The sequence below is a fragment of the Erythrolamprus reginae genome, chromosome 3, assembly GCF_031021105.1.
Source record: "Erythrolamprus reginae isolate rEryReg1 chromosome 3, rEryReg1.hap1, whole genome shotgun sequence".
NCBI lineage: Eukaryota > Metazoa > Chordata > Lepidosauria > Squamata > Dipsadidae > Erythrolamprus > Erythrolamprus reginae.
In genome coordinates this window covers 175,106,081-175,131,987 of record NC_091952.1, presented here as the reverse complement: position 1 = coordinate 175,131,987, position 25,907 = coordinate 175,106,081, and the positions used below count along the sequence as shown (strand labels likewise).

The following is a 25,907-nucleotide window of genomic DNA, read 5'->3' as shown; positions in this document are numbered from 1 at the left end:
TAATTCCTATGGGAAAAATTTCTTCTTCTTACAAACTTTTCTACTTAAGAATCTGATCATTGAATGAATTAAGTTTGTAAGTAGAGGTATCACTGTACTTTTAATTACCTTTTTTAAGCATACATTTTGCACATGTCTTCTTGCCCTATATCTACCACTGAACAATGGGCTAGCAAGGCTCTAATACAGTGGTTCCCAACATTTTTTTGGCCATGCCCCACCTAAATATCTCTAAAATCCTGAGGCCTCCCTTCCACAATGACATACAATTCTTACTATTCAAAAAGTGAACTACTCATGCGGGTGAAGCCTAAAAGGCAATTAAACAAGGTACCAATTGCCCCCATTAAAAATGAAATCCCCCCCCCCCCCCCCCGTGGGTTGTGGGCCCCACATTGGAAACCAGGGCTCTAATATCTTTGCTTTAAAAAAAAAAAAAGGAAGCATCAATTTTCCAGCAAGTTTTCTTGCCATGTATTTCCAATGAAAATGGAAGATTTCCTTGTTTTGGTAGGTATTAAAAATCATTTGATCCTAAGCATCCCTTCATTCTGGTGATGTGTATTTAAGTCTATACTGAGTAAGGAACTTGTTTGTTTGTTTATTGGACTTAGAAACATAGCAATATAGAAGATTGATGTCAGAAAAAGACTTCCTGGTCCATCTAGTCTGCCCTTATACTATTTCCTGTATTTTATCTTAGGATGGATATATGTTTATCCCAGGCATGTTTCAATTCAGTTACTGTGGATTTACCAACCATGTCTGCTGGAAGTTTGTTCCAAGCATCTACTCCCCTTTCAGTAAAATAATATTTTCTCACATTGCTTCTGATCTTTTCCCCAACTAACCTCAGATTGTGCTGCCCTTCTCCGAAGACTCATAGCGGCTAACTTACTCAAATCTAAGCCAGTGAATATAAATTACACTTATTTGTGAATAATTTGAGAAAACGTACAATATAAGGTTGCCGATTGTTTGGGAAACCCAAGCTTGACATGTTTCTGCACCAAACAGGAACATCAGTGGCAGTAATGGGTAAATTCTTTCACAGCAGAGGAGCTGGTAAAAAATTGGCCAAACCTTAAAAACAGTATTATGAGAGAGAAGTATATGAAAAGTGCCTGAGGGAAGTTAAGAGTAGAAGAATGAGCACTGTAGGCCGCATAGTTGGCAAGTAGAATTGGGGAGGCCTTTGCTTGGCTTAGAAGGTGGGATCTGGGATGTGAACACAACAAAAGAGGCTGTGGGGAGTTTAGATACTGTTACGTGCAGCAAATAATCGTTCCTTTGCAGAGACAGGGAGGGGCTCCACAGAAGTGGAGGATATCCATTCCCTGGTGAAGGGCAAGAGCAGCAAAGAGGCACATTGGAGCTGTGGGGTAGGGTGGGGGTTGCTGGCTGCAACACCTCTTCCCTCTCCCTGCCCTATAAACAGTCCTCCCAGCTGGCCGTCTGAGGAGTTGTGATAGTGTGAGTGAGAAAGAGGGGAGGTGGAACAGATTTCTTCAAGTACCTCTGCTGTGCAACCCTGGCTTCAGCTTGTCAGGCTTCACAATTCAGAGGTGTAATTTTTCTTTAGTGTATTTTTTTTAAAAAAAGGCAATGAAAAACTCCCACTCTTAGTTTTTCTCTGCATCTCGTTGTGTGTTTCCCTCTCAGTTAGTTTCTTATTTTCTTTCCTTAGTGCCCTTTTACCCAAGATCAGGGGTAGGCCCAAGTTGGCTCTTCTATGACTCGTGGACTTCAGTTCCCAGAATTCCTGAGGTAATCATGCTAGCTCAGGAATTCTGGGAGTTGAAGTCCACATGTCATAGAACAGTCAACTTGGGCCTACCCCTGCCCAAGGTGATTGAATGCGGGGTGGGGATGGGATGATGCTGTGAAATCAGAGTTTGTTCGGAATAGAGCTGGCAGGGACCTTGGAGGTCTTCTGGTGCCAAAAGCGCATGCGTGCGCACACCCATAATTCAGTTCCCCCACATGTGGTGTGTTCCACACCTCTGCACATTTGTATGCAAACCACCAGGCTGCCCCACCCCCTGCACATGCGCTCTGTTTTTTTGCCCTCCCCAGGCTCCAGAGGCTTCTCTGGAACTTGGGGAGGGTTAAAATGGCTCCCCCCCCCTTGGAGGCCCTCCGGAGGCCAGAAATGCCCTCCCAGAGCCTCCACACAAGCCAAAAAATTAGCTGGTCGGCACACATATATCAGCGGTGGCTTCCAGAGTCCAGAGGGCCACACCGGTAGGAACCATTGATGACACCATTTTTGGTGATTTTTTTCCGACGTCTCCGTGTTGGAAAAAACCCTCCTGCGTGCCCTAGTTTTAATACCGATCTTTATTCTTCGTCGGAAGCACAGCTGAGATGCTCCTTCTCAGGAGACGTGGGAGAAAAAAATCATGGAAAATTGCATCATCAATGGGTTCCTACCAATGTGGTTCTCTGGACTGTATTGGTAGGAATTCACCACTGGCACATATGCGCTGGAGCTGAGCTAGGTCGACGGCTCACATGCCGGCAGATATGGCTTCATGTGCCATCTGTGGCACGCGTGCCATAGGTTCGCCATTATGGTTTTATATCATTTTAGACAAGTCCAATCTCTTATTAAAACCTTCCCATGATGAAGCACCCACAACTTCTGATGGCAAGCTGTTCCACTGGTTAATTGTTCTTACTGTTAGGAAGTTTCTCCATAATTCCAGGTTGTCTCACTGTCTGATTAGTTTCCATCCATTTATGTGTGTTTCCACCAAATGTGTGTTATGTCAGTTGCTGATACAACACACATTTGGTCCTCAAAAGTACACCTTGTTGTATAGGAACAGCAATCTTTATCTGTTTTTCCTAAGGTACTGTCTTTGTGTGCCACAGCTGGGCTGTCAAGTGTTAATTTAACACCTCACACTCACTTTTAATTCCTTCCTCAGCTTCTGTGTGGGTTGGCTGAGAAAAGGGGTAGTTGAATTGACTTGAATTGTAGTGATGAGGACAACTGGGTGATAATGCCTTTTAAAGTTGCTTTGTTTCTCTGCAACAAGGAAACTGACGCAGTAGGAGTTTGCCAGAAGTTATACTTTTCAGGAAGGGATAACCAGTTTTTCAGAGCAGAGTTGTTTCGTGAGAAATAAAACATCAATATGTTCCACCCAGATGACTTATGTTGAACTTCAAAAAAAAGTTACTTCATCAGGGAAAACAAATATTTTATGTACCTGATTGTGTATTCAGAATGCTTTAGCAGAAATTTTGACATTACAGTATTGGGTTTCTGGGTATTTTCCTCTGATTTTTCTTTAATTTTTAAATGTTAATTTTTGTGTTATCAAGCAGCAACTATTTTTGTTCAACCTGGAACAAAAATATACTTTCATCCTACTCATTCTAGAGATAGTTACGCATTTATCATTAGATGCAAAGAAGGTATCAAGGACAGTTAAGCATTAATTGAATCAGCATAATCCTTTCTCTGCTACCTGTTATTCATTTTATGCAAAATAGTTCATTTTGTATACATTAAGGATTGAGGACAAGCATATTATTGCTATTTACAGAATGCCTGTATATTTTTCTTTTTCCAGGTATAACAGTTTAAAAAAAAAATATTAGAGATGAAGTAGCTGCAGCTCTTTTAACAGCAGCTCTAGTTGTGTGGTGTTTGACAGTAGCGTTGTGACCTTAATTCTCTGTGTGTACATTCAGGATGTAGTTTTGAATCCTTGTTTTTGCCAGCTGAATACAGAAGCAGGTGTCTGGTTGCTCATAATATATCTTCATGTACACTTTTACCTTACCCTCAACTTGAAGAACAGTCGACAATCAGAAATAACAAAGTTGGAAGCTACGTTGAAGTCTTCTAGTCCAATCCCCTGTTCAAGCAGGAAAATCACCTTCGTGAAAAGGATTTTTGAAATTAAGATGAATGAATTATACAATGCTACCTCTACTTAAGAACTTAATTCGTTCAGTGACCAGGTTCCTAAGTAGAAAAGTTTCTAAGTAGAAGCAAATTTTCCCATAGGAATCAATGTAAAAGCAAATAATGCATGCAAACCCATTAGGAAAGAAATAAAAGCTCGGAATTTGGGTGGGGGGGAGGAGGAGGAAGAAGAGGAGGAGGACAGTCGCTGCTGAAGGAAGAAGGTGAGGTGAGGGGAATCAAAAAAATCCAAAACTTTAAGACTTAAAAAAAAAAAAAAAGAGGGACTCTGAGGCAACCAGAGAAAGGAAAATGCTTTGTTCGCTCTGGATTGCCAAAGACTTTTTAAGTGCCACTGAAGGGCTCCTCTGGCAGTTCAGAAAAGCCCGAGATGGCCGGGATTAAAGGGGGAATGGCAGGAAACTGGCCGGGCCTTCATGCTGCTCTCAAATTTCCTGGAAAATTTTTCCGGGCTCAGGTTCTTAAGTAGAAAATGGTTCTTAAGAAGAGGCAAAAAAATCTTGAACACCCGGTTCTTATCTAGAAAAGTTCTTAAGTATATTTTGTATAGGGCAGTGATGGCAAACCTTTTTTAGCTCGGGTGCCAAAAGGGTGCACGTGTGTGCTATAGTGCATGTGCGCCTATAATGCAATGCCCTTTCCCCACGATCCCCCCCCCCCTGGTGCATGCATTCATGCAGACCTCACTGAAGCCTCCGGACTTCCAGTGGGCCCTTTGGGCTGTTTTTCACCTTTCCCAGGCTTTAGGAGGCTTTCCTGAAGTCTATGGGATACTGAAAAGCAGCTCAATGGGCCAACCGGAAGTTTGGAAGCCAATTTCTGATAGGCCCATTGAGCCCATTTTTTTGCCACCCACACGCTCCGGAGGCTTTCATGAATCCTGGGGAAGTTGAAAACAGCCTCCCCCACATCCTCTGGAAGGCTGAAAATCAGCTGGTCATCACTCACATGCGCCCTGGAGCTGACATAAGGCAATAATAATAATTTAGCCTTTCGCAAACTACTCAAGACCCACCTTTATCGCCAGGCATGGGGGAGCTGAGACACCTTCCCCCAGGCTTTTATATTTTATGTTTGGTATGTTTGTGTTGTTTGGTTTTTAAATATGATAGGGTTTATATATGCTTTCTTTTTTAATATTAGATTTGTTTCGCTATAACATTGTTTTTTATTATTGCTGTGAGCTGCCCCGAGTCTTCGGAGAGGGGTGGCATACAAATCTAATTAATAATAATAATAATAATAATAATAATAATAATAATAATAATAATAATAAAATTAGATTTGTATGCCACCCCTCTCCGATGGGGCGGCTCCCAACAATAATAAAAAACAATATTATAGCGAAACAAATCTAATATTAAAAAAGAAGCATATAAAATCCTATCATATTTAAAAACCAAACAGCACATACATACCAAACATAAAATATAAAGAGCCTGGGGGAAAGGTGTCTTAACTCCCCCATGACTGGAGGTATAGGTGGGTCTTGAGTAATTTATGAAAGACAAGGAGGGTGGAGGCAGTTCTAATCTCCGGGGGGAGTTGATTCCAGAGGGCCAGGGCCTCGCATGCCCTCAGATATGGCTCCGGCACATGTGCCACAGTTTCGCCATGATGGGTATGGGGGATGCAAATCTGTGTGTATGTATCTGCGTGAAGAACGAGCTAAAAAACTAACCATCTGCACAAGGCATTTAGAAATAACACTTGGATTCAAACAATGGCATAAAGATTGCGTACACATTGCGAGTCTGGGCTGATCTTCTCGTCATCTTGCCTGGCTGTGGTTCCCAGCCAAAGATTCACTCTTTTGGAAAGAATCTCTCTTTTGGTGCTGAAGCATTTTTGGACTTGGTGAATGAATGCAATATGTTAACACTCCTGTAAACCCTAGAATTGCTTGACTGCCCCTTGCCCTGCCTGCTTCGTACTGGCTGAAAAGGTACCATTGTTTGTTCTGCAAACACCGGGCAATGTTTGTTTCCAAGGTGACTGTAGTTCTATTGCTGCTGTGTAGGGAAGGGGAAAAAAGTTGGTTTAAACACCTGGGAGCATCTTGCTTCAATGGGGGAGAGCAGGAAAAAAAGGCACATTTTTCCCCCCACCACTGTTTTAGACGTCCAGATTATTTCTTTATAACTTTTGTGATCAAGTAGTTGCACATAAATTAAAGCAATGATGAAGGCGGGTGAATGTTTATGTTATCTTAATAGGGAAGTGTAGGAGACCATTTATTGGATTGATAGTATAAAATATGATGGCATTCAGTGTACAGTGCTCTCATTCTTAGAAACATAGAAACATAGAAGACTGACGGCAGAAAAAGACCTCATGGTCCATCTAGTCTGCCCTTATACTATTTCCTGTATTTTATTTTACAATGGATATATGTTTATCCCAGGCATGTTTAAATTCAGTTACTGTGGATTTACCAAGCACGTCTGCTGGAAGTTTCTTCCAAGGATCTACTACTCTTTCAGTAAAATAATATTTTCTCATGTTGCCTTTGATCTTTCCCCCAACTAACTTCAGATTGTGTCCCCTTGTTCTTGTGTTCACTTTCCTATTAAAAACACTTCCCTCCTGAACCTTATTTAACCCTTTAACATATTTAAATGTTTCGATCATGTCCCCCCTTTTCCTTCTGTCCTCCAGACTATACAGATTGAGTGCATTAAGTCTTTCCTGATACGTTTTATGCTTAAGACCTTCCACCATTCTTGTAGCCCGTCTTTGGACCCATTCAATTTTGTCAATATCTTTTTGTAGGTGAGGTCTCCAGAACTGAACACAGTACTCCAAATGTGGTCTCACCAGCGCTCTATATAAGGGGATCTTCACGGTTCCTTCGGATGAGCAAGAATTCCCTTGTGGGAATATCCTCAGCCGTTGCATGCAGTGTTGATCGACGTATAAAGTTATGCCAAATGTATTAGGTGAATAATTTGAATTGAGCCTTCTCTTTCGATGTGCTTGCTGACAGCATCTGTTAGATATGGATGAAGAATTCAGTAATTTTGTGACCCTGAGCCTTGATCTTTGGCTTATATCTTTGATGCTAGGGTGGCAACATCATACCCACTGCAAAACGCAATGTTTGGGCCTTAAAGCCATGTTCTTGTGCAGTTTAAAATGCATATTTTAAAGCAGTGGATGTAGCGCTAGATGCCTGTAGCCCAGAGGTGGGTTCCTCCCGGTTTGGGACGGTTCTATGGAACCGGTAGTAACTTGGCGGCTTGGGTCACTTGAATCGGCAGTGATCCAGGCCTGCCACGCCCCCTGAACAAACCTTCTTGGCAGCACCATGGGTGCCGCCATTTTGTTTTTTGCTTCTGTGCATGCGCAGAAGCTGGGTTTTTAGCATTGCTCATGCGCCCACATGGCATGCGATGCACCTGCGTCTGCATGGCATGTCAGGTAGCGAACCGGCAGCAAGGTAACCCAGAACCCACCACTGCTTGTAGCCCCTTTATAGAAGCAACCTTATATTGATTTGATCCATGGGACCATCTGATTCTATATTGGCCACTGTTAATGTGTTGCAGGATCCAATCTAGCATTAGCATTTAGACTTATATCACAGTACTTTACAGCCCTAAGTGGTTTTACAGAGAGTAAGCCTATTGCCCCCAACAATCTGGGTCATTATTTTACCAATCCTGGAAGGATGGGAGGCCGAGTCAACCTTGAGCCTACTGAGATTCGATCTGCCAAACTGCTGGCAGCCGGTGAGCAGCAGAAGTAGCTTGCAGCACTGCACTCTAACCACCGCACCATTGAGGCTCTTGAGTCAGTCTCCAGGACCAAAAGTTTATTCTTACAAGCTTTTAGGTCTGTGCTGCAGCCCATCCTCGAGGAACTTCTCTCTCTCCAGAATATGTGCACTGGGCTCTTCTACGCATTGTATTTATATGGTGCCTCCATTGTGTGTAACAGAGTTAACATGGGTGGCTCACTAGAGTTTAAGGAAGGAGTTTTTGCAGCCTTTCCTGGGAATTTTGAGAATATAATTTGGGGTCTGCTCCTGTAATATAGAGCGCTGGTGAGACCACATTTGGAATACTGTGTTCAGTTCTGGAGACCTCACCTACAAAAAGATATTGACAAAATTGAACGGGTCCAAAGACGGGCTACAAGAATGGTGGAAGGTCTTAAGCATAAAACGTACCAGGAAAGATTTAATGAACTCAATCTGTATAGTCTGGAGGACAGAAGGAAAAGGGGGGACATGATCGAAACATTTAAATATGTTAAATAAGGTTAAGGAGGGAAGTGTTTTTAATAGGAAAGTGAACACAAGAACAAGGGGACACAATCTGAAGTTAGTTGGGGGAAAGATCAAAAGCAACGTGAGAAAATATTATTTCACTGAAAGAGTAGTAGATCCTTGGAACAAACTTCCAGCAGACGTGGTTGGTAAATCCACAGTAATTGAATCTAAACATGCCTGGGATAAACATATATCCATCCTAAGATAAAACACAGGAAATAGTATAAGGGCAGACTAGATGGACCATGAGGTCTTTTTCTGCCGTCAGTCTTCTATGTTTCTATGTTTCTATGTAATATGAGCCTGTGATTAAACAGACAACTGTTTCTTGTTCACTTGCACAAATGCGATGAGTGTTCCCATTTCTCACTTTCCTCCAACATAATTATATGGTTAAAAAAAAAGTTGCACATATTTGTCCATACTCAGTTATTGGGTTCCCATATCCTCCTTGAGCTTCCTATTTGATAATGGTTTACTAGAAAATCATAGTTTACCCATTTTTTAAAATGGCAATAGATGTTGGTAAGCAGAACTTTGGCTTTTTCTTTTTTTTTAAAGAAAAGTTCTATCAGGTCTAGTACAGTTCATGCACAGGTTTCAGTAAACATTAACTTCTTTTATCAGGGCTCACTGTGCCTTAAATGGTTTAGTAAAGAGACTGTGCTGAAAGACACCAACGAAATGAACAAGTCCAAGGTCAGAAAGATGGAAGACTTCGTATTTTTGATTTCAGTGAAGAAACTTAGAAATCAGGCTTCATAATTGTTTTTCTCCACATGTTGGTGCAAACTTTGTTTTCAAGCAAAGAAAGAAGCAACACATCTCAATCCCAGCATCCCAGGATTTTACCCCGCCCACACCCCATGTATTTAAATCGACGTGCACTATAAATGTCCTTGTCAAGGATATGCTGCCAACAGACTCTTCGAGTATATGCTGATCTAACTCATGCTTGAGTGCAAACATTTAAATGCAATTTTTAAGTAGGATCCTGGTTTTGGTGAGTTCAGATTTAACATCTCCGCCGCGGACTGATTCATAGTACAGTGGTACCTCTACTTAAGAACTTAATTCGTTCCGTGACCAGGTTCTTAAGTAGAAACGTTCTTAAGTAGAAGCTATTTTTCCCATAGGAATCAATGTGAAAGCAAATAATGCGTGCAAACCCATTAGGAAAAAAATAAAAGCTCGGAATTTGGGTGGGAGGAGGAGGAGGAGGAAGAAGAGGAGGAGGAGGAGAGTTGCTGCCGAAGGAAGAAGGTGAGGTGAGGGGAATCAAAAAAATTCAAAACTTTAAGGCTTAAAAAAAAAAAGAGGGACTCTGAAGGTGGCGAAGAGGAGCATGTGCCTCCAATACACCTGGCGCGAGGCTGCCTCCCATACACTGGCTGCTGCTGCTACCTGCTGCCTCTTCCTTCCCATGCTGAAGGGCTCCTATCTCCTCTCGCTTTGTAGCTGCGCCTTTCCTTCGCTGTGGTGACTCCTCGGCTGCCCAGAGCGAAGGGAGCGTTTCTTTTCTCTGGGCGCTGGCAGAGGTTTATTCCCTCTCCAATCACCCAGAGAAGGGAAAATGCTTCGTTCTCTCTGGACAGCCAAAGCCTCCTTAAGCATCACCAAAAGGCTTCTCTGGCAGCCCAGATGGCCAGGATTAAAGGGGGAATGGCAGGAAACTGGCCGGGCCTTCGTACCGCTCTCAACTTTCCTGGGAGATTTTTCCTGGCTCGGGTTCTTAAGTAGAAAATGGTTCTTAAGTAGAGGCAAAAAAATCTTGAACACCCGGTTCTTATCTAGAAAAGTTCTTAAGTAGAGGTGTTCTTAAGTAGAGGTACCACTGTATTTATACTCTGCCATTTCTAGAGCTTCATGGCCTCTCTAATTTTGTCCTCCTAACTGCCCTCTGAAGCAGATTAGTTTGAAAGCGAATACAGGTAGACCTAGTTCAGTTGACTGCCTCATTTAACAAAGAAACACAATGCAGAGTAATTGGAAGGAACACTGGAGATCTTTTAGTCCAAACCCCTGCTCAGGAAGCCCTGTACCATTTCAGACAAATGTTCTTTAATCTTTCCTTGCAAACTTCCAGTGTTGGAGCACATACACCTTCTGGAGGTGTGTTGTTCCAATGATTAATTAATTAATTTATTTTATTTATTTATTGGATTTGTATGCCGCCCCTCTCCGTAGACTTGGGGCAGCTAACAACAGTAACAAAAAACAGCATGTAAATCCAATACTAAAACAACTAAAAACCCTTATTGTAAAACCAAACATCCATACATGCAAACATACCATACATGAATTGTAAAGGCCTAGGGGGAAAGAATATCTCAGTTCCCCCATGCCTGACGGCAGAGGTGGGTTTTAAGAAGCTTACGAAAGGCAAGGAGGGTGGGGGCAATTCTAATCTCCGGGGGGAGTTGGTTCCAGAGGGTCGGGGCTGCCACAGAGAAGGCTTTTCCCCTGGGCCCCGCCAAACGACATTGTTTTGTTGACGGGACCCGGAGGAGGCCCACTCTGTGGGACCTAACCGGTCGCTGGGATTCGTGCGGCAGAAGGCGGTCTCGTAGATACCCTGGTCCAGTGCCATGAAGGGCTTTATAATTGTCCTAACTGTCAGGAAATTTCTCTTTAGTTCTATATAGGTTCTCTCCTTGACTAGTTGGGAATGATTTAGCAATCATTTGCAGTTACGATGGTGAACGAATATGTTTTTGATAAATTCATGCATTTATGACCTTCACGTTTCTATACTTTAAAGCAAAGCAAAGGAAAGGAAGACCATAAGCACAGTTGCAGTTTTACTTAACAACTGTTTTAGCAACCAGGTTTCCAGTCCCAGTTGTGGCTGCTAAATGAGGACTACCTGTCAACCAATTAAATGAGTTCCATGATTGCCTTGGCAACAGAATCCTTTTCCTGGCTCACTGGATTGCAAACCTTCGCAAGTGGATTGCTTTGCAATTCTTGAAACAAGAGACAAATTTACTGCAGAATAAACAGGTTGGTCGGTCACTGTGTTCTTTCCTCTTTGAGTACACTCTGTAACCCCGGCTGCTATTTCGCCATATTTTCTCCTCTGGAATTTTGCAGGATTTTGATTGGAAGATTGTTTTAAATTGTTCGGAGGTTTAGTGTCTCTGCGTTAACATTTTGAATGGCATAATACTAAAGTCATGGGAGGGGAATATTGTATAATGCGATCAAGGTGAAATCCTGGGCATGAGAATAGTAGCATTCATTCAAAGAGATAATTGAAGCCCAAATATTGAGTGTGTGTACACACACACACACACACACACACACACACACACACACACAAAGCCCTACGAATATTCCTTCTGCTTTTGCCCTTTGATTAATCTGTTAGTTCTCTATATCTAAGTTAAATATATAAAAAAAGAGAAATGAAAGCTTATGGAAAAATTTGTGGGGTGCATCTCGGAGGCTGTTAATAGATTTAAATATCTTTTTAAAGGTACTATAACACAATTCCTGGGAGTAAAATGTTAGGAATTTCATACATACCTTTGTTACATGTGTGCACACAAGTTCAAACCCATGCATGTAATTAACAATTTTAAAATACACTTGCTTTAGAGACATTTGAAGAGTCTTCTGATTAGAAGTACCAGCTGCCTCACTCCATAAGCAATTTGCAAAGTTTGGTCCCAAAATTCTCAGCAAGCAGGCATCCTCTAGGTATATTTTTCATTTTGCCACACTCTATTTTATTTTTACAGTTGCATCAATTGGGACACACGTTACAGACAATTCGTTGAATTAGCTTTCACCTGGCGCTTTAAAATGCTGCAGGAAAGACGCTACAACAACTAAAAACTTGGTGGCAGGCAGTTGTATTGTTTGGGGTTTTTGATAACTGAAAACCAGCTGTCTTGACAGAAAGTTTCATGAATATTTTGATCCCCTCCCCGTTTATTCTTCTGTGTGTGTGTGTGTGTGCATTTTCTGAACACTCCCTCCTCTCAATTTAAAAGAGTGCCTTGTGAGAGGAGAAAATGCAGATGTTAAGATGGATTTCAGCTGTCTAAAGTTTCTGGTACACTGCAAAGCTCTATTTCTCCAGTGATGGATGACACCTTCTGCAGTAACAGTGCACTGCTGTCAGTCATTGGATGCAGGCGCAGAGCAGAACAGCTGGGTGTAGCATAGCGATTGGCCCAGATATGCCACATGGGGCAGGGAGGAGGTGAGCCTCTTCAGCTACGGTTGGCTAAATTTTCTTGCTTGTACTTTGGCCTGCATCTTTAGCTGCAGCACTGAAAAGGAAAAGGGAGGGAGGGAGAGAGAGAGATTATATATAAAGGCAGTCTTGCAAGTTCAGCCTCGGTAGAAAGACACGGTGCAACTAAAAATACAACTAAAATGTCTGTTTCAGATTGTTCGATGCTACGAGTACTTGACACATTATCTTGAAACCAGCAAATAGAGAATTTGTAAAGGTTAAGAACCGGTTTGAGCAGCGGTCTCTCGTAAAACTACATTTACATTTGTGTTCGGTATTTTGTTCAAATTATTTTTTTCTTCGCAAAATAAAGCCTCTTCTTAAAAAACTAATTGTGGCATATATTTTAATTACTTTGCATACCCTTTCAACTGAATTAGTTAATTTGCATTGTTTTATTTGGGAAGCTTTGTAGTTTTGTCATACTACTCTGTTAAAAAAAAGATATGGCCATCCATTAAATTATCTTGTTAAATACAAGTTTTTATTAATTATTATATTAGGGAAGGGCAGACAAAATTACTGGCATAGAACACAGAAGAAATCTTTGTATGCACTGCTAAGAGGAAGTGCAAGTATATCTCTGCTAAAAAATACATTTATTGCAGAGTTAGATACACCCATCACTTCATATGTTTCAAGAGTTTGTTTTGAGAAACTATCCACTCTGGGTGAGTTATTTTGGTATTGGTTGTGACCATCTGTTGTAAAACTGACCATTCTACTGCATGGCTTTACAGTGGCATCAAAAGTATCATCAGGATATTGTCCCATGTGGCAACTCCTTGACTATTTAGAAGAGGACATTCTTACTTGGCTTGGCAGTTTCAACCCGATAAGCAAAATATAATAGGACATCAAAATGAAAAATGAAAGGAAAAGAAGATTTCAGTTCAGTGAATCCATGTATTTAAATTGATGTAGAATGAGTCATGCGATTGAAGTGCTTTATCTGCTGTGGCGATCATCTTGCTGTGTCAATCAAGTTGTGTCTTGATTGTCTTGGGGGCAGAATGGAACTGGCTCCAGGTTTGAGAGATTTGTTTGTGGTCTTCTCACCATTAATAGCAGCAACATTGGTTCAAATATCAATTTTCTTTGAATCATCTGTAGTAACCGGCATCAAGCCTGCAGAGCTGTACTATGAAGGTCAGGTGACAGTTCAAAGTAGATGGGGTGAAGTTTTCCAATCTTTGAATGTGGGCACGATTTATTGTTATTAAGTTAATAGCGGTGAAACACCCCCTCTCCCTTTTGTGTTTTACACACACATAGCATTTTCAACTCTCAGTAGTTTTTCAGGAAAAGTAAATGGCATGATTTCATTGAGGCCATACTCTTCCTTGGGTAATTCAGTTGCATGAACAAGTCGGAAAGTTGAATCATCCCTGTACCTTTGTGGGCTACTAAGCAGGAGTTGGGTATGTGTGTGTGATAAGAATATCTATGCCACACAACCAGACTAGTGTGTGGCCATTGTATACTACCCTGGATTTCTGCTTGGTGTGGTTCCCATCTACTGTATTTTTTGGAGTATAAGATGTGCCTTTCGCACCCCCTAAAAGAGGCTAAACTCCAAATGTAGCTTTTTTGCAGCTTTTCCCCCCAGCCCTAACCAGGTGCCAACGATCTTTACGGCTCTCTTCCCAGCTTGCAGGATTTTTTACATTGCTTTTTTAAAGAAGTTTTTCCCCAGCCCTAAATCTTTACAGACCTGTTTTCACTGCTATTCCCTCGGAAGATTTTTTTTTCCAGACCTAACTAGGGGATAAAATGATGTGCTGAAGCTGACCAGACTAATGATGCTAGCCAGATGAATACCTGTTAGGTAGATTTTCCCCTTATTTTCCTCCCCCAAAACTAAGGTGTGTCTTATACTCTGGTGCGTATTATACAGTACTCCAAAAAAATATAGTAATTAAACTGTGTGCCAAGGTTCCAAATTTAAATCAGAATCCAAGTCAATGCATTCCTCAAAGTTCCAATTTATTTCTGGAGCCATCCTGGCACCTACATTGCGGAATCCGAGCTTCCCATCCAGTTGAAAGTTCACATGCCTTTCCCCCCCCCCCCAAACTTGTCACGTTGCCCACTCAGGTTGTGCCAGCGTGGCAACTCCTCCTTCCGCTTCCGCCCAGGTGGAGGACATAAGATGGCCTTGAACTTCTTGAATGAATGCTTTGTGGCTGCATCTGCTGCCTCATGAAACCACCCCTCCCAAGTTCCCATAAACATCAGGCCTTCTACCGATAGTGTGGCAAGCCGTTGATTTATCACCAACTTCTGCACCGGCTTGACACGGTGTCAGTGGCAGCAATAGCAACGATCCCTGGCATTTGCCTAGGAGGATGAGTACTGAAGCAGTAGTAGCCTTGGGCTGAAGAACAGGTTGCTCTTCCTGGTCCTGCAACTGTCCCACCTTGCAAGTCTTACAAGTTCTGCTCCTGTATTCTTCCTAATCATCAGATGCCCCCATTCTGTCTGCCTCGTCAGGGTTAGATACGGGAAGGAAACGAACACACAGGAACAAAATGCTCATTGCAGCAAGGCAGCGGCAAAATTGGAACCATTGGAGGGGAGGGTGTTGTGAGACAGACTGCAGCTGCCACACAATTGAGAGTTTTCCATGCTCTTCCAGCAGGCTGAGGTTCAAAACTGTCAGGTTTGCTTCCCCAGCGGAGCACAATTCTTGCAACTACCTGCCTGCTTTTGATACACAAAGCACTTCGATAAGCCAGTTTTTGATGGTTAACTGTGCTGGATAATTACTAAAAACAGAGGTGGGTTCTCCAGCTGGCTGGAGAATTCTGGGACTTGAAGTCGACAAGTCTTAAAGTTGCCAAGTCTGGGAACCCCTGGCCTGTTGCTTAATTTTTGGGGTTAGATTTCTGTGGCCTCAACCTTGGGAACTTTAAGATGCGTGGGCTTCGATTCCCCAATTTTATCAGCCAGCACCAGAGATAGGAGGGAGGCCTCTTGGATGCATATACTAGTGTTGAAGATTCGATGTTAATACCGAGCAAACTCCTGTTGGGTAGCTAACACAGAGAGATGGTTAAAGAGAATATAGTCTGTGAACAAGGAAGCAGCTGATTTAAGCTTCACCTCTACTAATAAACACACAGACCTTTGGCAAACAGCTGCTTCCCAGATGCACACCCTATATTTGCCATACAGAAAAACACTGATCTAAAGTTTCGCATTTGTACTATTACTTAGTCTGAGAATTTTTTTTGGGTGCATTACCTTCTGGGCGACCCTCGTAACATTTTAAAATTTGCAACATGTTTTAAATACAATGGAAAAGCCAATTAATTGTGTGTGTGTGTGTGTGTGTGTATGAATTTATGATTTTGAGAAGTAAAAATCTTCTCTTTTTTCATGCCCATTGTCAATCTTAACTGAAATTTGAATAGCTAAATGCAACCTGTTAGGAAAAATATTAATCTCTCATACTGTATTAATATAATTAATTCTAGTAATGCTTTAAATACCATTGATTTACTGAAATGTGCAAAATGAAACATTGAGTTGTAGACATCTTTCTGATATGTCTTCCGCATGCAGGGCGCACTAAATTGCAAGTAGACCTTGACGTAAAACAGTTTATTTAGTGACAATTCAGTGTTATAATGACACTGGGGAAAAAAGTGACCGTTTTTCTCACTTAACGACTATTGGTCATGTCATCAAAATTCAGATGCTTGGCAACTGACTGACATTTATGACGATTGCAGTGTCCCGGGGTCATGTGATCACCTTTTGTACCCTTCTGCAAAGCAAAGTCAATGAGGAGACCAGATTCACTTAACAACCATGCGACTGACTCAATAATGGCAGTGATTCATTTAACGATGGTGCCAAGAGAGGTCATAAAATGGGTCAAAATTCACTTTACAAATGTCTCACCTGCTTCTCATATGGCCTGTACGCTATTGTGGGTTGGGGCTTCTGTAGTTTGAGATAGAGCATTTTGTGTAAATTACCTTTAGTTTACAGGTGGTTCTCAGCTTATGACACAATGGGAAGGTCACAAATTGCAACCATAGGACTAAAAATGCTGTAAACTGTTGTAAATGCAAGATGTCTACCAAGTTTCCCAATGGCAATCCCTCGACTGCAAGGTCGTAACTTCTAGGATGGGCAGTAATTCCTTTTTACAAGTCCATTATAACTTTAAAGCTTTGTTAAACAAATGGACATTAAGGCGAGGATTGCCTGTAATAGTTACAACTCTTAAAAATGTACAAGGGATGCCTGCAATAGCATTTAATTTGTACCAGATGTTTCCTTTTTGATGTAGATTCAGACAAGTCCCAGTAGTGGGTTCTAAAACCTGTTGCTACTGGTTCGTACGCGCAGAAGCATTCCGGGCGGATGGGCGGTGTGTCCCAGGCAGGTGGGAGGAGCTTCCTGCTGGCCCTGCTATTGGTTCACAGAACTGGGCTGAATCGGGAGCAACCCACCGTTGCCAAGGCCTAGCGAATAATGCACTAAACAGGACATTAAGTAGTCAAATTTGGCTGATCAAACTTAGGAATCTGTTTTGGGAAGGGGGTCTTTTAGAAATCTTACATTGCTTTAAAAGACAAGATGTGTACCCTGCCTCCCTCCTCCGCCGAGACTTTCCTTCTTCATTACATCTTTATCCAGCCTTCTCTCACTGCCCCTCCAACCCCCCCCTCCCGCCCTCATCCTAACTTTCCATGTATTATCTATTATGCTATACTTTGTGCCTTTGGGCAACATTTCCTGCCTTGCCAACTAAGTCAGTAATGGGTGACACTGTGCAACAGTAGCTCTTATTCATCTTGTGTGTCTGTGGGTTTTTTAAAAGTTGGTATTTCTTTTGCATATAACATTTTCTGCAGCTGAGGCATCTCTCTGTCGTACCCCTACCCCTCGGTCTAATTTTTTTTTTTTAAACTCCCTCATAAAAAGCATCAGCAGTGGATTGTTTCACTTGCAGAACTTGAAGCCTCAGAACAGAAGCTCTTCCAGTTTTTATGAATGCCCTGTTTGTTGCTGGAGCACAACTGTTCAATAAAACAGGCTGCATCCCACTCTGTTTGGGACCAGTTTGAGCTGCAGAAGGTCTGTGCGCAAACCAGATTTTTGTATCCCAACAGCACCATTTTGTCTGGGGTAGTTGGCTGCCGTTGTTTGTTTTTCGGAGAGAGCTCTTATTTTCTTAAATTTGCATGCATTCTTTCTAATGCAGGCTTAACCGAAGCTGAAATAATCCTTTAAAAACACAGCTCCGAAGGTAAAAATAATGCTATTTAGCAGGCAAGGGTGATCCACAGCTCACATTAGAGAAACATCTTTCAGCTGTGGCGAGGGGGGGCGTTTGCCCAGGTTCGCCTGGTGCACCAGTTGCGGCCCTATCTGGACCGGGACTCACTGCTCACAGTCACTCATGCCCTCATCACCTCGAGGTTCGACTACTGCAATGCTCTCTACATGGGGCTACCTTTGAAAAGTGTTCGGAAACTTCAGATCGTGCAGAATGCAGCTGCGAGAGCAATCATGGTCTTCCCAAGATATGCCCATGTTACACCAACACTCCGCAGTCTGCATTGGTTGCTGATCAATTTCCGGTCACAATTCAAAGTGTTGATTATGACCTATAAAGCCCTTCATGACATCGGACCACAATATCTCCGGGACCCCCTTCTGCCGCTTGAATCCCAGCGACCGGTTAGGTCCTACAGAGTTGGCCTTTTCCGGGTCCTGTCGACTAAGCAATGTCGTTCTATTTATTTATTTATTTATTTATTTATTTGTCCAATACACAAATACATAGGAAGAAAAATAGACATGTGGTAATATATATGAGGGTGAAAGTTAACTTAGAGGAGAGGATATATGAAAGGAAGAGAATATATAAGATAGGTGAAAGAAAGGAAAGACAATTGGACAGGGGACAAAAGGCACACCAGTGCACTTATGTACGCCCCTTACTGGCCTCTTAGGAACCTGGAGAGGTCAATCGTGGAGAGTCTAAGGGAGAAGGTTGGGGGTTAGGTGTTGACACAATTGAGTCCGGTAATGAGTTCCACGCTTCGATAACTCGATTGTTCAAATCATATTTTTTACAGTCAAGTTTGGAGCGGTTCGTATTAAGTTTGAATCTGTTGCGTGCTCTTGTGTTATTGCGGTTGAAGCTGCAGTAGTCAGTTTGGTGGGACCCAGAAGAAGAGCCTTCTCTGTGGTGGCCCCGACCCTCTGGAACCAGCTCCCCCCAGATATCAGAGTTGCCCCCACCCTCCTTGCCTTTCGCAAGCTCCTTAAAACCCACCTCTGTCGTCAGGCATGGGGGAATTGAAATTTCCCTTCCCCCTAGGCTTATAGAATTTATACATGGTATGCTTGTATGTATGAGTAATTCTTTAAATTGGGTTTTTTTAGATTGTTTTAATATTAGATTTGTTTACATTGTCTTTTTATATTGTTGTTAGCCGCCCCCAGTCTTCAGAGAGGTGCGGCATACAAATCTAATAAATACAAATACAAATACTATGTGGGCTGGATTCTGGCCATTTGTGGCCATCTTAAATAAAAACACCCTAAGGATGATCGCTTGGTGATTTGCTGAGGTTACTCTGTAAGACACATTGGTTGACATGAAGCATTTGCTAAGCCCTACCTCAGATTAGAGATGGAGCTGTCTAATCTAATAGGCCAGGTTGTCATTCTTTATATACGAACCTTCGTAGCTTGGCTGCCACTAACAAGTGTTGAAATGTCTGTATTATATCCCTGAACCTATGCTTAAAACACGATTCTAATATCATGCTCACTTTAAGCTTAAGAAAACTGGGGGGGGGGGGACATAAAGCAGATCCCTAGGGAGACTTTATACCATGCTTTTTCAATTCCTGCAATTCTGAGTTAGTGATGAAATGTTGGCAAGTTAGCAGGGATCGCTCATTTGCACATTTGAACATTGCTATAAAGATGTTTTAAGTACAGGTAGGCTTCGAGTTACCATTTCTTAAGTGAGTTTTGCCCCACTTTACGACAGTTAAGTGAATAATTGTGTTTAGTAATATGGTTGTTAAATGCACTCAACATGGGGCTGCCCTTGAAGAGTGTTCGGAGACTGCAGGTCATCCAGAATGCAGCCTCATGAGTTGTTATGGGTGTACCTTGGAACACCCATATAACACCAATGCTCTGCACGAGCTGCATTGGCTACCGATTAGTCTCAGGTCACAATTCAAGGTGTTGGTTATTACCCATAAAGCCCTTCATGACTTAGGACCAGACTATCTTCAGGACCGTTTCCTGCCACATTTATCTATCTATCTATCTATCTATCTATCTATCTATCTATCTATCTATCTATCTATCTATCTATCTATCTATCTATCTACTTATTTACTTATTTACATTTATTTACATTTATTTATTTATTTATCTATCTATCTATCTTTCATTCATTCATTCATTCATTCATTCATTCATTCATTCATTCATTCATTTATTTATTTATTAGATTTGTATGCCGCCCCTCTCCGTAGACACATACCTCCCAGAGACCAATACAATTGCGCAGAGTTGGCCTTCTCCGAGTCCCGTCGACTAAACAATTTATTTATTATTTGGATTTGTATGCCGCCCCTCTCCGAAAACTCGGAGGTTGGCGGGGCCACGAGGGAGGGCCTTCTCTGTAGCTGCCCCGGCTCTATGGATCCAACATTCCAAAAGGCCGTGAACACCTGGCTTTGCCGGCAGGCCTGGAGGCCGTGAACACTACCATCTTTCATGGCCAAAATTGTGTTGATTGGATAGGAATATATGTTTGGTCGATTGGATTAATTCGTAGGTTTGTATAATGGGATTTTATTGTTCTATAATTTTAGTGTGTTGAATTTTAATATTGGCTTCTTTTCTTTTCTATTGTATTGTATTGTTTTATATTGTTGTAAGCCGCCCTGAATCCTACGGGATTGGGCAGCATAGAAGTCAAGGAAGGAAGGAAGGAAGGAAGGAAGGAAAAGAAAGAAGGAATGAAGGAAGGAAGGAAAGAAAGGAAAAGAAAATATGGATTCCCCATTGACTTGGTTTGTCAGAAGATCACAAAGGGCGAACATGTGATCCTGGGACACTGCAACCATCAAATATGAACCACTCGTCACTGAATTCAACTGAACCTTGATCGTGTAACCATGGAGATGCTGCAAGATTCGTAACTGTGAAAAATGGTCATAACTCGCTTTTTTCAGTGCTGTTGTAACTTTGAACAGTCACTAAGTGAATTGTTGTAAATCCTGGACTACCAGTCTAACTGCAGCTGTTGCTGTGACAAAGGGGAGATTAGAATTTAGGTTGGTAGTTATCCAGTAACATTGGATCCAACACTTAGAAACATAGAAGATTGATGGCAGAAAAAGACTTTGTGGTCCACCTAGTCTGCCCTTATACTATTTCCTGTATTTTATCTTAGGATAGATATATGATTATCCCAGGCATGTTTAAATTCAGTTACTGTGGATTTACCAACCACGTCTGCTGGAAGTTTGTCCCAAGCATCTACTACTCTTTCAGTAAAATAATATTTTCTCACGTTGCTTCTGATCTTTCCCACTTGCCTCTTGAGAGGCGTCAGACCAGTGTGTCTTTGAGGTAACCAAAACCTTTCCTTCTCTCATGGTGGCATTGGTCTACATTCAGATTCCTGTCCTCTCTGTGGTTGCCTTAACTAGCCAGTTCAAATAGAGGACCAGTCAAAATTCGTAGGCTCAGACACCTCCCAGATAAACCTCTATCTTTACAACTTCTATCAGCTCTCCCCACAAACTGCTGGCAGGGGTAATGGGAATACAGCAGTATCTGGAAGTCATTATGTTGTCCATTCACCCGTCTTAAAATATAACACTGATTAAAATAGTTTACATTCACAGTCTTAAACTATTAGCCTGTGGGATGTCCTCTGTATACTTTCTCTGGTTTGTTAGGGAATTATACAAGTTGGGGTTTCCCCCCCTCTAAATTAAAAAGCTTCACAAACAATAATGTATGTATCAGTGAATACATGTGTGGTATCTACGAGACTTTATTTTTTCCCCTTCCTATTGGGGGAAGAGAATCCTGAGTTAAGATTATAATATATTTAAGAATTGAAAATGATTACTTTGGTCTATTGAGATTAAAGATTTTCTGTTGTTCCTCCTCCTATGAGTTCCCAAACTGTTTTCTCATCCAAGTAGAAAACCATGCTTCTTTCCAGATAAGAGCCTCGGTAGTGCAGTGGTTAGAGGGCAGTATTGCAAGCTACTTCTGCTGATCACCGGCTGCCAGCAGTTTGGCAGATCAAATCTCAGGAGGCTCAAGGTTGACTCAGCCTTCCATCCTTCCAAGGTCGGTAAAATGAAGACCCAGATTATTGGGGGCAATATGCTTACTCTCTGTAAACCACTTAGAGAGGGCTATAAAGCACTTCAAAGCGATATATAAGTCTATATTGTAATGCTAATAACCATAATCTATATCAGGCATATTTTATTTGCATAAAACCTCTTGATTGCCAAGTAGAAAGTCCATTTCCTGGACTATTTGCCTGGAGAACCCGATGACTCTTACTGACTTTCATCCCTTTTCTTTATTTGCCTTGACTTGGAGTGACAGGTGTCAATCCATCTAAATCTTGAAGTAATCAGAAAATTGACTGGAGCACAGCCACATTCTGGTTTTGGTTTGGTATTTGAGATAAAGATAGTGAAAAGAATATAGCTCTGAGTCCTCGGAGAGGGGCGACATTCAAATCAAATCAAATCAAATAAATCAAATACTGGCAAATCTTCGAGCTGCCCCGAGTCTTCGGAGAGGGGCAGCATACAAATCTAATAAATTGAATTGAATTGAATTGAATTGAAAATCAAATCAAATCAAATCACAAACAAACAAACAAACAAACAAACAAACAAACAAACAAACAAACAAACAAACAAACAGCTAGCTAGCTAGCAGTGATGGTGAACCGTTTAGGCCTCGGACCTAGAAGTGATGAATGTTTTTATTATTGAGGTTTTAAATTGTTTTATATTGTTTTTTCCTTGCTGTACCCCGCCCAGCGTCCGACAGGAATTTGGGCGACTTATAAATTTAATAAATTAAATTAAATTAAAATTTCCCCCTCAGGTGCTGAAAACTATTGCATGCCCATATTTCAATGCCCCCATGACCTGCCCCCATGCATGCACATGTGACCGCCCAACATGCTCCGCCCCTGCGCATATAACCTTCCTCTCCCACTGCCCCATTTTCCATCTTCCAGTGAACCTGGTAGGTCTGTTTTTCACTCTATCCAGTCTCCAGAGGCTTTCCTGGAGCCCAGAGAGTGTGAAAACGGCCTCCCTCGCCCACCCGGAGGTCCCCTAAAGCCTCCGCGTGAGCCAAAAGACAGCTGGAGCTGAGCTAGGGCAACGGCTCATGTGCTGGCAGATATGCCTCCATGTGCCATGTATGCCATAGGTTCGTCATCACATCAATATAGGAACTATATTGAATAGTTTGGACTAGGGGTAGGCAAAGTTGGCTCTTCTATGACTTGTGGACTTCAACTCCCAGCATTCCTGAGCCCATCATGCTAGCTCAGGAATTCTGGGAGTTGCAGTCCACCTGTCGTAGAAGAGCCAACTTTGCCTACCCCTGGATTGGACTGATTCCATATAATACATAAGAGATTAATGCTTCTGTGAAGCAAGATTCCCTCCCCCCCCAGAAGGCACCAAAGAGGCTTTAACAAAAACATAAGAACAGAGAATGGTTGAGTAATTCAATGCTGAAAAACACAGATGCTGTGTGTTGATAATGCAGGTCTTACCAGGTTGATATACTTAGTGTGGTGCTTCTTTTAAAGTGTCGCCTTCTCGGAGGCCTGTGTTGTGTTAATATGTGAAAGAGAGGAAGGAAAGGGGCTGTTGTGATCATCTTGCCAAGAAATGAGAAGAGAGGGAGGAGGGAGCGAGGGGGAAAAAAAACACATACAGTTAAACAGTACATACCGCAAAACAGGTTAGGCAGGACTCTAAATCCAGTTATGAGTCGGGTTCTCTGTGCTTTGAGGCATCTTCATTATTTTTTTCTTCTTTACCTCTTTCGATACCCCTCCCCAAATTTTCTTTTCAGTGGTCTTAGGAAGTCTATCCCTGCTCGCACTTGGGGTGGGCAAAGATCACTGCCGCTCCCACCAGCAGTTCCTTGAGGAAATTCTGGGCCTTGTCTTCTTGCCCTCTGTTGAAATTGTCTTGTGACTATGTAAAGAGGAGGGGAGGGGAATGGCATGCAGGGTTAAAGCTAACTTATTACTGTATTTAATAATACATATACAGTGGTCCCCCGAGTTTCGCAATCTCGATCATTGCGAAACGCTATATCGCGATTTTTCAACCTGGAAGTAAAAACACCATCTGCGCATGCACACCCTTTTTATTATGGCCACGCATGCGTAGATGGCGCCGGGCAGATCAGCTGCTGGGCGGCTTCCCTGGGTCTTCCCCCTCTTGCTGGCGGGAGGGCGAGCGGCATCAGCGAGGAGTTTACGTGGGCGGCGGGGAAACCCCAGCGCCGCTTCCCAGCTGAGTCCTGAAGCCAAACGCGGAAGTTCGCTTCAGGACTCAGCTGGGAAGCGGCGCGAGCGAACGGCGTGGGCGGGCGAAGGGCGGGCGCGCGGGCAGGCAGGCGGCGGACAAGCGGCGGGCGGACAAGCGGCGGGCGCGGCAGCAGCGAGGAGTTTGCGTGGGCGGCGGGGAAACCCCAATCTTCGGCTCCTCGCTGCTGCGGCGGAAGTAAAAACACCATCTGCGCATGCGCAGATGGTGTTTTTACTTCCGCACCGCTACTTCGCGAAAAACCGATCATCGCGAGGGGTCCTGGAACGGAACCCTCGCGATAATCGGGGGACCACTGTATTGGTTGCGGCAAGAATAGTATTTGCACAGAAATGGAAAGAAAAGACAATACCAAAAGACACTGAAGTATTTAAAAAAAATCATAGAATGTGCAGAACTAGATATGATGACTAAACGTTTAAATAATCAAACTGAAACAGAATTTTATAAAATATGGAATAAAGTATATGACTGGTGGAATTTTAAAAATGGTATTAATAGTTAATTATAAGATAGAATGAATTAATATATAGTATAACTAACTTAGAAGTGTATATTCTTTCATTTTTCTTTTTCTTCTGTATTACTAATAACCTCCCTTTTTTGTTTAAGTATAGAATATCTTAAAATATAAAGAAATTTGAATAATAAGTTTAATATTATAAAAATAGAGTTGAATTCAATAAGAATGTAACCTACATGTGTGGTATTTCTGCTTTGATCTGACTACAGTTAGGTTTTTTATATTTCTGTAATAGTTAGACTTCTATGATAAGCGGAGCAATGGTAGCTCCTTAAATGTTTAATGTTGTATGTCTTTGTCTTTTTTGAAAATCAATAAAAAAAAAAATATTTTTAAAAGCTAATGCTACCGAGGGTTTCACAAGTTGCTGTTCATTTGTTTTAATAGATGGGGGGAAAAAATCTGCCAACTTCAAGGAAGCTTTTTAGGTATTGGCGATTCACATCGAGCATCAATGCATGCGTTACCTATTCAAGGATTAATGGGGGAAGAATTTGTGACCAATTCTGGGAAGTCGAGCGTATTTCACTTCATTTATTTTGAAGATCTGTATGGCTGGGTGCACATCTTAAACACAACTCTGAGCAGCTCGCAACAATTAAATCAATACTGGAGGGCCAGGATGGCAAACCCATGGCACGCCTGCCACAGATGGCATGCGGAAACATATTGGAGGGAACGCAATACGTTGCTCTATGCCAGCTCCAGTGTGCATGCGCATGCTGGGCAGCTGATTTTCAGCCTTGGGAAAGACCATTTCACCCTCCGGATGCTTTAGGGAAGCTTTCCTGGAGTGCAAAAAAAATCCCGCCCCCAAGACAAACCGGAAGTGTGTTTTTCCGAATTTCCGGTTTGCCCATTTGGCTGTTTTTTCATGTCCCAGGCTTCAGTGAGTCCTATGCGCATGCGCAGGGATTGGGGGGGGAGATTATGCACATGTGTGGAGACAGCACGGGGATGCACACATGTGGGGGTGGAGGGAAGGGATGTGGGCACGTGTATGCATGCTAGTGCGCGCACACACACACACTGTTTTGGCACTCAAACCAAAAAAAGTTCGCCATCACTGCTAAAGGTACCAGTAGTCCTTGACTTACAACCACAGTTGAGCCCAGAATTTACATGTTAAGTTGTTTGCTATATTTACTTTTAAAAAAATATTTTGAAGTATGTAATAAATAAAATCTAGATTTTACAATTTGGGGGGTGGGGAGGCAATATAGCCTGAATGATAAATCATTGAAGTATATATGAAATTAATTTGTTAATGGAAAAAAGCATCTACTAATTTATATACTTGAGAC

General features: G+C 42.1%; 1 protein-coding gene and 1 long non-coding RNA gene across 10 annotated transcripts in view; one reads left to right on the top strand and one right to left on the bottom strand.

Annotated features, from left to right (window-relative positions):
- RREB1 (ras responsive element binding protein 1) overlaps positions 1-25,907 on the top strand; it is a 238,983-nt gene that overhangs the window by 34,724 nt on the left and 178,352 nt on the right. The window lies entirely within an intron of this gene.
- The window catches only part of LOC139164750 (uncharacterized), a 49,177-nt gene continuing 35,188 nt past the window's right edge, over positions 11,919-25,907 (bottom strand). Inside the window, exons 2-3 of the long non-coding RNA XR_011558692.1 lie at positions 23,475-23,723; positions 11,919-12,496 (exon numbers count right to left, since the gene is read on the bottom strand). This is a non-coding gene — a long non-coding RNA (uncharacterized lncRNA). The remainder of the gene's footprint in view (positions 12,497-23,474; positions 23,724-25,907) is intronic.